Below are 18787 nucleotides of genomic sequence, written 5' to 3' on the forward strand. Positions count from 1 at the left end.
CTAGAAAGAATGAGTATGCAATGCTCTTCAGTGTGGTTCAAAAATGCTTGTCCATTCCTGCATCTAGTGCACCAGTGGAACGTGTATTCAGTAGAGGTGGGTATATTCTAACGTAGGGTTGCCAGACGTCTGGAATTTCCCGGACATGTTCGGAATTTCACTGTTAAAACTGCGTCCGGGATGAATTTCGAAAATGTGTCGAAAATGTGTTGAAGTAAGCTCACAATTTTTTTCCTAAATCAACATAAACAATGATATATTTGGGTAGATTTATGGTATAGCCTACGTGAAATTTTTGTTCGCGCTACGCACGATTTGGCATCACATATGTCGGCTTTAATGTGGGGACTACCACCCTCGCAAAACTGCGATCAAAGATAAATAAAAATAACCTTCATTTACAGAAATAAGTCTAATTGTAATCGCAATTACAATTACAAGATAACGGTATATTCGTAGAGTCGGTTTACGCTGTGGCGATGCTTTATTCAAAGATAGAGGCTCTAAACTTGGGGGTAGTTTGCCTTTATTTTGGGTTCGCGAAGACGTTGAATGCAATCAAATCAGTTTCCAAATATGCCGTGGATGAGTCTGGGCAAATGTGACGACCTTTAATTAGTAATCAGCCTATCAAATTTTGAGCTGGGCCACGGAACATTTTCATATCGGAAATGGAGTCGCGACCATAAACGGTCGGAAACCAGCAGGAGTGCGGTGTTTATATAGCTCAGTGGTGCATTGCGCACAGGCATTAGGCTGATAAATAATCTTATCGATGTGACATGAGCATGACTTTACTATGTACAATTTTAAGAAGTATTCGGAAAATTTGAAAAAATGATTTTGAACAGACCCGTTGTACAATTATTTCTCCGATGCTGTAACGGAGATGCATAGTCTGTAATGCAATTGGGAAAACCATTAGTAATATCAAAAGGTATCTGTTCTTTTGTCACTGCACATTAGGGTTGTCCAAAATTTGAAAAATTTCGAAAATGCTGCGTTGTAATGTCTTATTCTATAGATTATTGATTAAAAACATCAACAAGCCTGAAAGAAGCTCTCAGGAACGTCGTTAAGATTTCTTACAAAGCGTTTGAAAGTAGCCGTCTGCATGTGGGCGGGGAATCGATGAAGTGGGCGGGCAATCACGAACCTAGAATTTTGATTGGTTGGAACCTGTAATAATAAGCTACTGATTGGCTGAAATACTGATTTTGTGATCATTGCTGGTCACGATTTCGTTCTACTCTGTTGTGTTGGTTTGCAGCCATTTCTGTTCGTGGCATTGGCGATATGGTAAATTGACGTTGTTAATGCTGCCATCGACAACAGCATAACGATCCAGTAATATATTTTCTACCTGAACACTGTGTATAACAGTTTTGTTACTTCTTGCACAGGAGCTTGGCCAATTAAGATAAGAATGAACTAGATGCATGCATCGTGCTACCTTCGAGCCTTCTAAAACATACCAGTTGACAACGACTGTAACTCATAAATTGCAAACCAGTAGTCAATTTCTCCTTATGGCTTGTTATGGTAAGTCGACGTCTCTCTCTAAAACGAACGCATATTACACTTTTTATTCAAGATTTAACAAAGGCAAAAATGCTATTTACAAAAGGCATCATTAAAAAGTATATCGCAGGGTCAGTGTTGCAGATCACTGGCCTTTGATAAGAGTAGACTTCCTGCTGTCTCCAAAAATCTTCCTATGCTGTTCCACAGCTTGAAGCAAACTGTCTCTTTGCTGTTCATTGTCAGTCAAGATTGCAGCATAGTCTGTGCTTAGCTTGACACCTCTTTCTGCGGCATCATTAACGACTTTGACAGAACTAACGTAGCAATTCATTTTATTGAATGAATCTGAAAAGTGCCAATCATCAACCGGTTGACGCAGCCAATCCCCAGAGCATTCAAAAACTTCAAATATGTACCACGACTGGGGCCCAATAAGGTCAGACAACGTACTGTCCTTGTTGATCTGTATAGTTGCATTCAATGAGGGTGGGCCCCTTCTGAAACTGGAAGTTCGCTCTACTTGCAGGAGCGCCTTTGCCATATTTTCCCGGGTTTCCTTGCTTTCCGTCGGTGAAAACAAGGCGTATACAGCGGTTTCCTCAACAATATACCAGTCGTGCTTCAAAAGCTTTCGTGAAGCAGCTGTGGAAACTTGCTCATCATATTCCTTATAACTCAACATGTGCTGAACGAATCTCAAGTCATTACCAGCTGCATCACGACCAATGCTTGAATCCACCCACGCAGGGATATAAAAGAGAACCAAAAATAAATTGAAGCGGCGCAGCAGTTCAACTTCTTCAGATTTGTAATCTAATTGGTCGGCCCACATGAACATCTTTTGAGCATACAGAATTGTACCCATCCATCTCGCATGGTGTGCTGCACCAGGTTTGTGATGACGTATATCTTCATCTGCACCGAGAAGAGCAAGAGCATTAGTCACACATTGCTTGTAGTCATCCCGTGTGAAAAAATCTTTTCTGTTCAACAGTAGCTTGAACTTATCAACTATCATTGCAGCTCGTTCAGCAAAACATAGAGGAATAGTCAGAGTCTTGAATTGCTGTTCCCTGTCAAGACTGCTCCAGTTCCTTTTAAGGTGGGCAAACCATGCATTCTCTGGTCCAGTTGTGGCCTTTCCAAATAAAGATTTCCAAACGTCTTTCACTACCAGCTCATACACATGGTGCCGACATGCATGGTAGAACACCTTCCTTCCTAGAAGGTCTTCAAGAATCTTTGCCGCACCCTTCTTCCAGCCGCTGTTGCTTGCTGTAGTGTCAAAAACCAAAGCTGTTACAGCATCTTTTATATTCCAACTTTCAATTATGTTGAAAGTGGTTTCTGCTTGCGTCTGACCTGCAGCATTTTGCATCTTTTGAATGCCAAGTAGTTTTCCTTCTGAGTATTGAGGATGACAAGATAGGACAATTGACAAAGCCTCATACCGATTTCCTAATCTATCCTCTGTGAGCTTTCCATCCCAATGAATAGCAACATGTTGAGGTTTATTTTCTGCAAATTTCTCTGAAATATCCTTGGAAATTTCAAGACGATTTGTTTCCCTGGCTCTCTTTGCCGAAGATCTTGACAGAGAGAACATTGCTATGTCACCGCCACAAGCCGTAATAAATGCTCCGATCAGCATTGTTGCCTTGTTGTCTGTTATTTGCAATCGATCCAGAGCTTGGGACACATGGGTATTATTCATAATATTTTTAGGTGCCATCAGCTTAATGGCTGTCGAGGTGCCAAGACCAACATCAGCATCATAATCAGAACTTGAACTCACACTATCACCCTCTTTTGAAGATGAAGAAGATGCTAAAACAACATAGTCATTACTTGAGTCATGTTGAATGTTTTTAACAGTTCTATCCGCCATGGTTGCTGTTTTCTTTTCGATGTCTTTAGCGAGAATCTTGTCTCTTCCCAACATTATGCATTTGCGAGATTGCTGTTGATCTTCATAGAATGCAATGTCTTCGAGCTTTCTATCATGTGATAGATAAATGTCATTTTGTATTATTGCTATCGCATCTGTACTTCCAATATCCCACAACTTGTCCAAATCTTCCGTGAATTTTTTCCTCTTACCCTTGGGATCACTTTCCCGTTTCATGGTCGCCTTCAGAAAAATATATTTTTTGTTCAGTTTTTCAAGTAATTTCACCGCATTTCCTTTAAGTATTGTGGCAATTCTCGCCATTTGCCACACTGTCATGACATCATGAACCACCACATTACATAGCTCACGAGTAGGGGTTGACTGAGGGCAATGGTCTTTCAGATGCAGAAAGTAACTCATTACTTCTCGCAAGGTTGGTAATCTCGAGCCACAGATGTAATCGCAAGCATATCCGACCAAGTAATGCTCAGATCGAGATCTTGTTCTTCTCTGTGGCAAGTGCACAGTCTTCCGCCGTTTTGCCTCTGCCATGACAGTAATATTTTTGCCTTCTATCATAAATTACAGCTACGCCTAAAACATTTAAGTAACAAGTGTTACATTACGACTATTAACTCACCAACCCACAATGCCCTTGTACATAACCACAACCACTACTAACAAAATCGACCTCATCAGAACAGAAAATGCTGCTGCAACTAAAACATTGAGCAAGGAACAAGTGTTGCATTACAACTATTGATGCATCAACCCACAATGCGCTTTACAAATTCCCGTCTCTACTAACAGAGTCGACCTCCGCAAAACAGAAACTACTGCTACAACTGATACATTCGAAGAACCACTGTTACATTACTACTATTGACTCATCAAACCACAACACGCTTTTACAGTATTACAGCCGTCACCAACAGACTCAGCAGCAGCAAAACCTACTCCTTCTGTCAAACACGGTGAAGCACCCAAATCAGAGCTGACAGCCGCCGTCATCATTGAAGCATAACCGATTACCCAATCAAGAATCGTGGTTTCGTCATTGCCCGCCTAGTTGCAATTTCGCCGTCGGTGGCCCGCCCACTCTTTGGCAGCTACTTTCAAACGCTTTGTAAGAAATCTTAACGACGTTCCTGAGAGCTTCTTTCAGGCTTGTTGATGTTTTTAATCAATAATCTATAGAATAAGACATTACAACGCAGCATTTTCGAAATTTTTCAAATTTTGGACAACCCTACTGCACATAGCTGCATGCACGCTTTTACAGCATGCTGGCCTGGTGAAAATACCTCTCCAGACCTAAACATACATTTGTTCATTCTCTATTAGCTGGTATCTAGACGCGAATTCGGTGGTTCTCTATCAGATAGCATGTAAACGTGAATTCGTTGGTTCTCTATCAGCTGTTTGTGAGCTGTCGTCGATTTGCTAGAAATAAAAACTGACTGCTTGTATTTGTGATGTATATCGGACTGACAAGACAGATATTTGATTTTAGGTTCTAACATTAGTAGAGTTATCATATTAGCGGCCTGTCTTGTCTATCTGTAGCATCGGAATTCGATATCACCCAAGCAGGATTGAAAACATGAGTTGAACATGACTTCAATACTGTGACTTGGACTCGGACTCGACTCCGTGATGAACTGAAAATGACTCGACTTGACTCGAGTCAAAACCACAAAAGTAAGATTGACTCGTGACTCGGAACCATGTGACTTGGTTACAACCCTGGTCAATATGATCGGGAATTGCATGTATTGCTATCAATTTTCATCCTGTCTCTGTTCACGTAATCTGATTTACCGGTAGAGCTGAGTGAGGTGTGTTTGAAAAAGTATAGGTGCCCTCAATAGTAATTAAGCATCTCCGGGGGTATACCCGTTGGCAGGAACGTAACAGCACTTAGTCAAGACCCCGGGCTCTCACAGGGTGATACACTGACCTCGCATCACGTTGTTTGCTGTTGCCACAAAATTAAAGTTGTACTGTTTAGTGAGGCATCGCGACGCGCGAATATTTCGATAATTCATGAAAAAATCGGTGAATAAGATCGGGAATAGAATGGTTGTACTCTTTGCCCACGTTATCAGATTTACCGGTAGAGCTGAGTGAGAGGTGTCTTTGAAACTGCAGACCCCGTAAAATTAAACATCTTCGGGCGGGAGGACCCCTAGGTATGACTTCTTTACATGATGTTATTTTGTGACCTCCTGTCTGCTATATCAAAAAAATGTAGAATTGACCAAACCTACTAAACTGAAAGATCACACGATTTCAGACTGGTATTTCTTCACTGGCATATAATTTTCTTTCCTGCGAGATGGTATTTGTCTTGTGAGGTACAGATTGCCAAGGCAAGAACATTCGGCGCCAGTCATTTAGGCGCCTATATGGACAATTAAACTTATCTGTATTTTGTATATATAACGAAGTCTTTGATTTTTCGAAGTTTTTGGTCAGCATAAAAGCAGTTCTTTACGGCCAAGGCTTTCTCGCTGCCGATCGTTCTGACACACTTCTTGGAGTCACATGTTACATGGCCTAAAACTTTATATGTCTTGGTGCGTTGTGGTGCGGTCATGGCCAACGCTGATTTGCCCATTTCTATAAATCTTGCGTATTTTTTCTTGGGAAAGAGTAAAAAAATAATTTTGAAAATGTTGCATAAATTTTCAAAAAATACTCTATAATTTATGCTAATTCACGAAATAATTTTGGCCCCCTTCGAGCTCAGCCCCCCTCAATTGGGGGGTTTGGGGTGCGGCAGTTACGGCCCTGACTATAAGACTACCAATTATGCTACTTTTAGCCGGCTAAGCAGTATGCATCTCGGCGTATTCAACCGTCAGTCACGTGTTGCACATCTAGTTATCATAGGGTTACCATATGTCCTCTTTTAAGATGATTTGTCCTCTTTTTTGATTTGTTTTAAAGTGTCCTCGGAGGACGCCCAAATGTCTTCTTTTTTGAGATTTTTTCTTCTTTTTTGAGGATTTTCGTTACATATAGGGCCAAATTTGACTGATATACACTAAGTCAGCACTGTAGGAACGCTACGGCGGCTATTTCGAAAGCTGGACCGGAAAGTTGACCTTTTTTTTCAGTCAACCACCTGTTAATGTGAAAGAAAAAGTGTATTTTCCGAGAGTTGAGCCTCTATTTCTTTTTTAGTCACGCGCTAACGAAGTGGGAAAAATGTACCATTTTTTCAGGATTTTCCTCCGGTTTTGAAAGTTATCAATACCTATTCATATCTATAGCTACAGCTCGTTCAACTGGAAAGTTAGGGCACATTGCATTGAAACAGCGGTGACGTAACGTTAGCAGTCTATACTCACAACTTTCCTGCAATTCTATAATTAAAAACTACAGAGGCTAAGCCAAGCAAGAGTATTTTATAAATATAAATTTTATTTTTTGTCATAAATCGATTTCTTAATATATTTTTGGGGCCGCAAGAAGGCTATCTGGGGGTCGCATGCGGCCCTCGGGGCCGCGCTTGGGAATCACTGATATAGACCGTCTGAAACGGGATCATACTTAATTACGAAGGATGGTGCGAACCTTTTTGAAAGGTTCCACGTGAAAGCAAACGTGAGCACATTTTTTTAATTTAAAAAATGACACTTTTTAAAACACTTTTTATATGCAATACTAGCCTCAAACGTACCAGAGTGATCAGCGGCCATAAACTTAGTAAAAAGCCTGTTGTATTTTCCTACGCACTCTTCACGGATGCTTTAAAGACAAACCGTAAAAGCATCAGCTAACTGCTAACACCTGCACGCCTTCATCAGATAATCCCAATTCGTACACAACTTGTGATCGGTTCAAGGTACGGCATCAGTCCCAATATAACATAGGTGTATGGATATTGCAACCCTACCATGACATTGAAAAATCGCAATGTAATTAGGATTATTACTGCTATAGAAACTTTGAATGTGCAACACAAATATAACTCATTCCGTGTTCACTGTTCATAAATTTCATTTCTCTCTTCGCACCCCTTCAGGTGATTTCATGTCATGCCATTTACGTCGCCTAGCCTCCAATTTCGACAAGGACTACCAAGATGAGATACGCTTGTCTTAACGGTGTCGGTTAGATCGGACTAACACTAAGGCGTAAGCTACCAAATCGCCCCCTTGGGGACGTTGACAACAAGGTTTAGAACCACTGCTTTCGAGTGTCGATATAATGTACCCAGAAAGTTCCGACTATGAATATATATATATATATATATTTACCTATTACACTACTTTGGTGGACAGTCCTGTTTTTAAAGAATTTGGGCGACAACTATCGCCTTCAGAAGGAGACAAGCTACCCAGCAAACACCCGATCTCCCACGGACTTACGGGTACGTCCACAATTGTGCCCAATCGTCCCACGTCCCACTTTTAGTGACTGAGGACTTGCTCAGTAAGTCACAAACTGACGTCCGATTATCTAACTCCAAGTGACCCCCAGAGGAGGTAACTTTTGGAGTTCTCCTATCCCAGTCACCAATGACCATTCCAGTGGATGTCATAATAGTGTGATGCCTGGATGCCACCTACACAGGAGTTGATTTGGATGTCCTTTTACTGGGAAATCGTTTCTATGAACTCAAATGTGCATTATTCTGCAGTCAATGCCAAATAAGTTGTGTTGAATGCACTCATGATATAAGTGAAATCTAGTGGAGTGAAGCCGTGAATGGTGATATGGTGATGACTTTCCCATCGCGTGGAACTTCACATGCCCGGCTATCGATCGCACAGTGCTAAAGAGGCTCGATATAATGTGCGATACAGAGACACAGTAGCTGATTTTATTGTGACATTATCGGGTCGAAAATACCCACATCACGGGCAAATACTCGTAATGCATGTGAAATCTTCCGACATCAGAACTTGATAATCGTCATGATGGGATTGTCATGACTATTCCAATCACGGAACAACTCAGTAAGCAATCCTCTCGGCTATTTCGATAATGGAGTCGAACACGCCTGTTGCTTGAAATTCATCCAACCATAAAACCAGAAGCCTGCCTTCTTCTATTTCGCGAGCATCGCGCATGCGCGTTGTAATTCAATTTGATCAGCGTATGTAGCAATGGCGGAGGGACGAATTTATCACAGTAATGGTTTAGTGCATAATGGGAAACGTTAACAGCGTGGATTGTGAGATGTCTCTATCATGAGTACCGGAAGGGCAGGAAGCTTGGTATTTGAGTGCTATATTTAATATACAGCAACAGTCTCGATCATCATGAACTGCTGATGCGATATAATGAATTCGACTATATGATTATAGTGACACGGCTGTAATATCACCTACAGACGAAATTGATCGACCCGCTGCTAATCGGTAACTCATGCAAGCCGATAATTCTTGTAGTATATTTGATACTATATGATAGGCTAATGTATTGATCATAGAAGTCTGATTTATTGTGCTCTGTTGCATAATGTCTCACAAGCAATAACTTGACATTTCATGTGCATCCTGTGAAAAGTTTTACAAGGATTTCCTAGGACTGCAGGACCCAATCAGCAAACCAGATGCCGCATAAAGTAAACATATCGGTATATGCTGAATTTTGAAATGTTATGTAGGCTAATAGAAATGTGGAAAGTTCCTTTATGGAATGTGAGATTGCTGAATTTGTGGACGCATGAAGATTGTAGCATCACAGTACCATCCATTTTCGTATTTTTGTGTCCACAACAGTATATAACCATCTATAATAGCGTTAGTAAAATAATTGAGGCTTTCAGTGAACATGTAAGAATTTATGGCAATATTAGTTTATATTTAAGGTATTTTGGGAACAACATTATATTAGTTTGTTAGCCCATCTTTAACCTCGCTCTAATCAAAGGATACTCCAACACTAAACCAATTATAAGTCTATAAACTGAACATGTTCATGGCCTGGTGCAGACGGGTTGTTGGCAATGTTACCGCAATGTTGGCACGGCCTCCGTGCATACTTTTATTGCATGATTATAACTTTCGATATTAGTATATATACACGGAAACATTGCCTACATTGCAGCAGTATTAAAAAAGTAGGCTATGGATGGGCCCTAAGGAAGGCTGATTGCTCATGGTCATCATGGCCGTCAATAAGAAAACACAACCTTATTATCAATGGATTCTTACTATATATGGATGGGACATATCTGTGTTTGTGTATACAAAGTTACTTCATTTCTACCAGGAGACTAGATATTGAACAGGCAATGTTATGTAGTTCTAAACTTCAGAGGAAGGCGCCGCAGTGGTGCATTGTTCATGGATCAAGATGTTGAATTATGTAAGTTGAAGTTACGAACTATATATGATGATTTATGATTGTTCATTAATTAGCAATTTATTACCCTGAAAAAAGTGCCATCGATGAGGCGGAAATATACTATTGACGGTGGTTCGCAATCGGGCTGCTAAAACGTGTTGGGTGGAACTATAATTTTATTATAAACTGCATTCTTATAGTGGCATAGAGCGTGTAATTTCAGTAGGCTGTCTTTAAAATACTCACATACTTGGCTCGAATCTTACAAATTGATACTCGTTCGATATTTGAGTAACCATACCAATGTGCTCAGCCCTACTGATTAGTCATTTCAGTGAGTAGAATGTGGGAATGGTCCAGCTTGAACTTCATTGTCTTTGTTTTTTTTACAGGATATTCTAGATTCCTGGCTTGGCTTCTTGACAAATGGCTTCACTACAAACATTATAATAATTTTGATTATTTAGATCGGCAATGTCTTCAATTGATAGTGTTCAACAACGTCAAGAACACTGTATAAAGAATGTCTTGATGACTGGAACCGAAAACGTTCGCAAGAACTACTGCCACATGGAACAAGCATTGCTGTAAAATCGTTGCTGCGTCATCCTCAGGAAAAAGTCAGAAGGTATAAAACATTGAATACACTTCATGGAAACCAGAGGCTGTGAAAGCAATTATCTTTTGAACTGAAGTAGATGTAATGTTATGGATTTATACACACCTAGAGGTAACAACTTTGAAGTTGCGTTAGATCTACTCGAAATGGAAGTAGATAATGCAGTTCTGGAAAGTATACAAATAATAAGTTTTAAGAAGTCGATTTGGTTGAGGTGTTGCGTAGGCCTTCTTAGCGTTTAATCATAGTTGGTGGTCAAAGTAATTATTGTTTGCACTGGAGTTGAAATAGTTGCAACGCCTTGAATTTCTACTGCTGTACAATTAGCCATTTACCAGGCTTGTAAAATTCACTTCAAAATGAAGTAAAAAGTTCTAAAATAAGATATCGTGCTCTATTCTATCCCAGGGGTTCTTAAACAGGGCCCGTAGACCCTTTCGTGGTACGAAGCACCACATCAGAGGGAACGATATGCATCGTGAGATTAGACCTATATGCTGTGGTTCTCGTGCTATGCGCAATTTTATGTGAATTGACTATCTGATTTTAATATAGGTACCATCAGAAATTGTGTTGAAAATAAATTTTGGGCTGCTAGAAATCTTAGGTAGCATGAAGGGTGCGATCGCTAAGGCTAAGAAACAATGCTATTACTATGGCTAAAGTTGTTATTGATATGTTCCAATAATAATCGAAGGCAACAGCTAATTCTGAATTAATTTTACTTCGGTAATGACAGTAGCAACAGCCTACTTATCACGACTATATCAAAACCCGGATTAGGCTACACCGCTCAAATGCTCTGATACCAGATCAAATTCCAGTAGATTTTAAAATACTCGACATAAAACTGTGACACGTCAAAGGTCCGCCAACTGCAATATTATAACCCAGAGTTTGACGATGTCATGATGCATCCTATTGCATTATCTCTATAACTCATTATTTTAACAAATTATGCCCAGCACAAAAATAATTTTATTGAAATATTCAAAACTGTGATTTTTTTCGTGTCAAACGTGAATAATACAACAGTAAATTACATTCTCGAAATGTTTGTGGAATGCCTGTCTGCAAGCTCCCGTCAAATAAGGCCTACATGGAAATTATACATTGAAAATCCCTATCTTGCTGCGTCGTCAAAAATCATGAAATTGACCTGCGACCACATTTGAATTTGAAGCCTCTGCTCTATATGATGTGACAACATTATGAACATGGAAAAGTTGAAATATCGATCTCGTATGCGACTTCAAAGAAAATGAATACCGGCTCTATATCATATCAAAGAATGTTTTTTAGATTTAAGATAACTCCTATTTTATTGTACTTTGAGACAATACATTTGTCATTCACACGATCGTGCGTAGCTACGTCCTACATGTGCCGTGTTCTGCGATATGACCAATCGATGTTTTTAGGCCTCGCAGTGGTACATAGAATCGGAATTCTAATACTTGTTGAGTACAATTTATGTACCCGAAAAGATCATCTGTTTCGACTTATCGTTACTCTATTCAGATTCGTGGCAAGCCCTAGTTGTAGTAGGTGGTAAGTTCCAAATGAAGGTGGTCAAAGTATTCATCGTTAGTACCGTACTAAATAGTATAAATAGCGATTTACAAGACATCAAACTACTTCCAAGTGTCGACACGGTCAAAATATGGAGACTTGAGGAATGTCGTAGTTGTATGCTTTTAAACAGAGATAAGGAAAGTAATCATTTTCAGCACTCAATTAGAAATATTTGTAGCGTCAGTATTATTTTAGTACAAGTAAGAGTAACGCAATGTATTTCTATTCGGGTTCAAGCACTCAAGCAGCGATATACACGGCTTATCAAAACTATTTTAGTTGAAGTAGAAGTTCTGGAAAGTACTGAAGTATGTACTTGAGGTGTTTCCACAATTTAATTTGATTGACGGGTTGCATACTCCGTATCACAACGTCAGAAGCTCCCCGCACTTGAGTAGACATGGTAGTATCGTCATAAATTATCACTCAGCACAAGTAGAAGTAGCGGATCACAAGACATATCACAATTAATGCATGAGGAAATAGAAATTGAAGCTCTGACGCAAATTCATGTGCTATGTCAGCAGAGTGGCCTTGCTGACATTGTTGTATATGTTTCAGGCAAAACAAAGACCAAGAAGAAAACTGTTGTTGCAACCAAGTTTATTGCGAATACGCGCTCGCGCTCTTAACATGATGCGGTGCAAATGATCCATCGTTTTATAATATGCAATGTAAATTATTACTTATGATTGCTCCATGCTTTTCCCTGTTTTAGTTGTATTAGCATTTGTACTTTTTCAAAGTCATGTGACACGTTTATTTCTAATTTCATGATGCACTTCAATTGAAATATTTATAATGGTATTTTAAAATTGACTTAGAACTTGCTGTTATATACAAAATCCCACTGACACATTTATTCGTAGTGATTTCCTGATCGATTTTTCACGTAAGCCTGAACTTTGTTAACAAGTAATAGTTCATTAGTTAATGTTGTACTTGTATTTTGCAATTGTCGTTTTCCAGTAACCCAATATAAACAGTTCGTTAGTTTATATGATGTTGAATTCCATGTAATTGCACCAGGTGTGGAGGGGAGTCCTGATATGGTAATCCCGAGGAATAGAACAGGTGGTAAATGACATATCCATAGGGAGTCACGTCACGTCCACAGTAGGTCTGACGCATCCATAGGGAGTCACGTCACGTCCACAGTAGGTCTGACGCATCCATAGGGAGTCACGTCACGTTCACAGCAGATCCAATGAGTCCATATGGAGTCGCTTCACGTCCATAGTAGACCAACTCAGGAAGTGTTTAGGACGCTTCTAGTAGTCGACAAATCCACTCCAGGGAAGTAACGCTGGGCGCCCTGCGGCTATTCCGCAGGAAGTCAACTGGAAATCGAGTGTTTGCTGGGTAGGCGACTGAAAATATCTCGATTGGTTTTTAAATATCGATTCCGCGGGTGCTCACTGGTGACTAGCTGTTATTATCGCAGCCTTTAGAACAGGGGTTCTCAACCTGGGGGGCGCGGGAGGCTCTCAGGGCGGGCGCGAAAAATTGACGAAGTCAGTATAGGGGGGGGGGGGCGCGAGAAATTGACAAAGTCAGTATAAATTGTACGTGTCTGAACATGTGTTTCACATCCATTATGAGAAGACGATTAATGAAGATGAAATTTATTCCATATTCAAGAAAGTTTGCAAAATACAAACTCTAGCAAACGCGCTCAACGGAGTATAGTCTGATTTCAACTTCATTTGAGCAAGTTTTTGAAATTCTTTGGAGATATAGAGAGCAATTCCCACGTGTAAGTCATTTATTGCTTCATAGCTTTGACAGTAGCCTAAAGCTTGTCGCGCCGGGCAGCTCTTGTTAGTAGCTTGCGAATTGCACTGCCTAAGACAGACTTAGATGCAACATAGGTTGCCCGGTTTCGCCCTCAATTAGGCTACTCTAAATCAATACAATTTAATTAATTTCCAAAACTGATCAAATTTAGCCTGGCAGGACGGAACGACGCCTTGCTCTCTGTACTCACTACCAGCATCAGGATTAGTCTCGGGGTGACCTACCATGAAATTAATTAATGGATGTCTTGTTCAATGTTTTTTTGTTATTTTCAAACAAGTTTGGAGAAATTTGTCAGCAATGTAAAAGACTCAACAACTGGAATGCAGATTCAAAATTGGCGTAAGATAGACCTTATGTATACTATTAGATCAGGGGTGGGCAGCCTGCGGCCGTAGAAGGGAATTGGAGCGGCCGTCGACGCCTATTTCAATTAGTATGTGTTGGCGGCCGTAGACATGCAAATTGCAATTACGAATTCACTCCCGCATTTCCGAGAGATTTTAATTAATCTTGAAATTTTCTTCGCCCTCTGCGCAATTCAACAAGACTTCATTTTTCGATTTTATTGCAGTAGCGCCCTTCTTAATCTGAGCCGGAATGGGAACTGGCAAGAAATAACAATTCGTTCGCGGCCCTGAAAAATGTAGATGTAAAGTAGATGTCCGGAGTTCACCGGGAATGGATATGGACAGTTTGCCATAGGTATTTTGCGTCCAGATCGTTCATTGCGGCTATGCCCTGGAATGCGGCCTTACGCTACATAAGCAATCGAAATGCGGCCATGATTATCAAAAACGTTGCCCACCTCTGTATTAGATGATGTGCTCTTTTTGACATGACGATAAATGCAAGGGGTCAGGGGGGGCGCGAATTTTTTGACCATCTCCAAGGGGGGCGCGTGTCAAAAAAGGTTGAGAACCACTGCTTTAGAATATACACGAAATGTCCTCCAACTGCAGTCGCCCTAATTTTTGCCAACTTTTCCAATATCTAATAGACCACTTCAGTGGACATTGGGTACTAAAGGAGACATATCGTCATTTTGAATTACCAAACCATGGCCATGTCCGTTACTGAGCTACGATGGGCATTGTCGTCATATTATTTGTCAAGGTTCAGGAACCAGTTTCGTCAAAGGAGTCATACCAGCCCCTACATTTTCAGTTGTACCTCCAAAGGAGTCGTATACCAATGACAATCAATTTTGACGTCACTATTTGAAATTCACGACGTCATCGTTGTACGATATGGATGATCGCTATATATAATTCGCCATTTGTTTGTTTTATATTCATGATGTTTCGACTACATTGTTAGTTTTACACTAGGACTATATTCATTATTTTGATTACGTATTTACCTACTTGTATCACGGCCCACTTCTGGGCTTTTAAAAGTCACCGCTTACGCGGATCACGTGGTGACGAGGAGCCTAGATAAACCTCCAACACTTAGGTTGGAATTCCGGAGTCGATGTCAGTCGGACTCTACCCCAAAACCAATTGATGTTGTAGCTGTGGATTATACCACTGACTACGCCATTTCACCACACACATATTTTGCGTTTGAAAGCTGCTGTGAAATTACGGGATATGGGCCTTTATAAGAAGCTACAGTTGGCCATTCTGCAGATTAGATCACCAGTTTTCTATACGGCTAGTATGCAAATCATCACGACATTCGTTGGCTAGCCGATGGCTACTTTTGCCGCGATAGCAGATCTCAGTTCAAATGAAATGATAAATATATTCTTTTTAATTATTATGAGCGGCCCTAATATCCCTCAGAAGCTCCATGTTTCATTGACCCAACAGTCTAATAGCAGGTATGAGGCAATCTTTCCCCTTAAGGCCCTAAGGTACTGCTAGACTCACAAAATTTTCATATTGCGATATTTTATAAACAATAAATGCTAGATTCTCAAAATTGGAATGTTAGCTATTTTTACTCAACATCATATACTGCATAAATTTCAACATTTCACAATGATTCCTTGGGCCCAAATTGAGGGGGGAGATTGGTGAATCAGATGGTTAGCACGGGGAAACGCCTGTTTCATCGATGGATGCTGAGAGATTCTAAGCAATGCTTAATAAAGTGTCCGGAGGCCTCTAAGCACCTGCTGAAATTGGTGAAACTTCCCATTTTTCGAAATATCCTACGAAATATTTGTTTGGTACTGTTACGGTGCCGAATTTACGATTTCTTTTCATAAAATCCAGATCATAAGTAGCAAAGTAAGTACACTAAAGCTCTTATAGGAGAAACAATAGTTTTATCAGGTAGAACAGTCCTACTGCTTGTAATGAGCCAAGTTTGATCAGGGTTGAAGGTATTCCGATATCAAAATTTCCTGTCCCCGTGACACCATATTATCAAAAACTAGAAATGGGAGAAAATCGACTTTGAAAATTGAAAAATATTTCAGTGAAAAAGTAGAACAGGTATTTGAAATCTGTTGCTTTTAAATGGTGCAAGCATGCTTCAATCAGTACATAGCCAAATTTGAATTCAATTGAATGTGCCTAAATGTAAAATAAGTCATATTAGGTATGAGTGATTTGATGGTTTTATACTCAAAACTGCTATACCACATTCGAAAAATTTGCAAACCTTGAATTGGACATCGATTAGATGTTGTAAAGATGAAACAACATATCAAAAATACTGCAGCATTGTCAAAATACCCTTTGCAGGTGGTAGGGGTGAAGATACTACATCCATATTTCCCCCGAGACCATTCAAACATACAATATTTAGCATCAATTTCATCATGACACTCCGATACTAATTTGAGATGCATAGCCCATATGCTGTAGCCTGTATGCAGTTACAATATCCTTTGCCAGATAAGCCACAGTAAGACAATTCAGAATTTTTGGAACGACTGCATCAAAAATGCAGAAATTGCGAGGAAAAATGATTCCGCCGAATCCGACCCACCATTATCAGATGTTCAATGCGGTGAAAGCTCCAATCTTTTTCAAAAGATTTCTTTAATTGTTCAGTTTAGGAACCACAGGAATACTTTTCTACCATGGTTTTAACTTTTCCTATTGCCAAATGCCTTCGTAGTGTATGTCTTTGTATTAATGGTCAATTAAACGATTAGCTATCAAAATATTCCAATGTGATCATGAAAAATATACAATATGATAAACAACACTCATATTATTATTACTTGATAATTCCTAACTTCCATTTGTTTGAAAGCCATGCGCCAACTTGTCCAATGTTCAGTAATCGCGATGGCATGCCACACGGTCTCGACTCCTGCTGTGGAGAGCCATGAGTGCACCCAGGAGTCAATGTTGGAAGCAGCAAAAAATCCTTCCATTCTCCAATTCAACGTGACGTCGCTAACAAGCTTAACCTGTTAAATCACACCAAGAAAAGAAATAGTTCGAAGCATACATTAACGAAACCAGTTTATCAAAACACATTCGCAACAAAATGTGAAGTGAATGCAATGAAATGTAAATAGCATAAAACGAATTGATACGCATAAAATTGCGACTAGTGACTAAACGAAAAATACTCGAACATAATCTACAGTAGACAATGATCGAAGACACTCACGCTACGTGTTGGAAGTCTAGTGGCAGAGTCTATATCTATTCGTGCATATGTGGCATTCCCTTATTCACTGCAGGCGGCATCTTTTTCTTTCATTGAAGATTTTGGTTCTGACCATTTTTATCCTCTGTATGTTCGGTGTACCTTCCAAGATGTCAGTGCTGTCCACATAGTCTTTAATCTCTTTATACCCTAAAGCAGACCTGGGCAAAGTGCGGCCCGCGGGCCATATGCAGCCCGCGAAGCTATTCTGTGCGACCGGTGAAAGGTTGCTTGGAACTCAAAATGCAAGCTTTGACTAAATCCATAGGCTGTATCAAATGAACATGAAATTCGTTTAATTTGAAGACTGTTCATTGTTCATTTATATGCCACGATTGCGCGGCCTACGTACCTGTCATGCGTAATCCAGATTCAAAATAAAGGCAATGTGGCAAAGTATGAGTAGCAATTGAAGCCACAAGAAATCACTCTTTCCATATAGTTTAGTTCAAGCCTTCCTTGTTGACATTGTCACATTACGCATTATGCGGTATGTGTTTCTATTTGTTACATGATATGTTCGTAAAACAAGTCAATCAGAGCTCGCGATTACTATATGACTCATCCTATCTAACACCCATAAAGGATTAACGGCCATGCCAAAAAAAACTAAACCTGAATTCAAAGAAGGTTTAGGTTTACAATTTAAAGCACTATAAATATTCGCATACTGGAGTCAGGGTTAAACTCATCTTTTCAGTTTTTGCCGAGCATGTCGCCGAGATTAAGGATTGCAATTAAAGTCGGTCTTACGACAAAGGCACGAAACACTCGGTCAAGGGAAGGCGAAGTTCAGATAAACTGCATGCTTCGATCAGCATAAAGGCTATTTAAGCTGTACACTGCTCCGAAGGCAGCGACTAAGAAAATAAGCTTGGTACTATTGCATATAAATTTTAGTGCAGCAGTGATTCTCGAACTGGGAAACGTGAAAGCATGAGAAGGGTGGCGCGAACGCGAAGCATATTGAAAAAAATTTCTCGCTCTGCGCGATATACCCTCAGCTTATAGTTGTTGCTCTGTGTATTGTCCGACTTTGTTATTTCACAATTCTCTCATCAGCAGCCATAATCTTCCATGCCATTAAACTATCCGTTGGGATTGCTAGCATTCTGGTTGCACTTTTTAATATTTTGTGATATCATGATAAGTGGGCGCGAAATCGTTCATCATCATAAAGGGAGGCGTGACTAAAAAGTTTGAGAACCACTGTTTTAGAGTTTTAATAGAAGAACGTGGATAGGGCTGCAACACAAATGGGTGTGGGTTCGAGTCCGACCGAGATCGACTTCAGAATTCCTATACCTAAGTGTTGGAGGTTTATCTAGGCTCCTCCTCGCCACCTCCTCCGCGTAAGCGGTGTCTTACAAAAAGCCTAGAAGCGGGCCGTGCTATAAGTCGGCAGTTACGGAAAAAAATGAAGAATATCGGCCTGGTGTAAATGATGATAGTAG

At 40.1% G+C, this 18787-nt stretch overlaps 1 long non-coding RNA gene across 1 annotated transcript; it reads left to right on the top strand.

The window, feature by feature from the left end:
- The first annotated feature begins 9535 nt into the window (after positions 1 to 9535).
- On the top strand, positions 9536 to 13283 carry LOC145437045 (uncharacterized). The gene is made up of 4 exons (XR_013914554.1): positions 9536 to 9742; positions 10189 to 10349; positions 12477 to 13035; positions 13077 to 13283. It is a non-coding gene; the product is annotated as an uncharacterized LOC145437045 (long non-coding RNA).
- Positions 13284 to 18787: the final 5504 nt, after the last annotated feature.

The sequence above is a fragment of the Botryllus schlosseri genome, chromosome 4 (genome assembly GCF_051294905.1).
Source record: "Botryllus schlosseri isolate E-star chromosome 4, Bs_hap1, whole genome shotgun sequence".
Classification (NCBI taxonomy): Eukaryota; Metazoa; Chordata; class Ascidiacea; order Stolidobranchia; family Styelidae; genus Botryllus; species Botryllus schlosseri.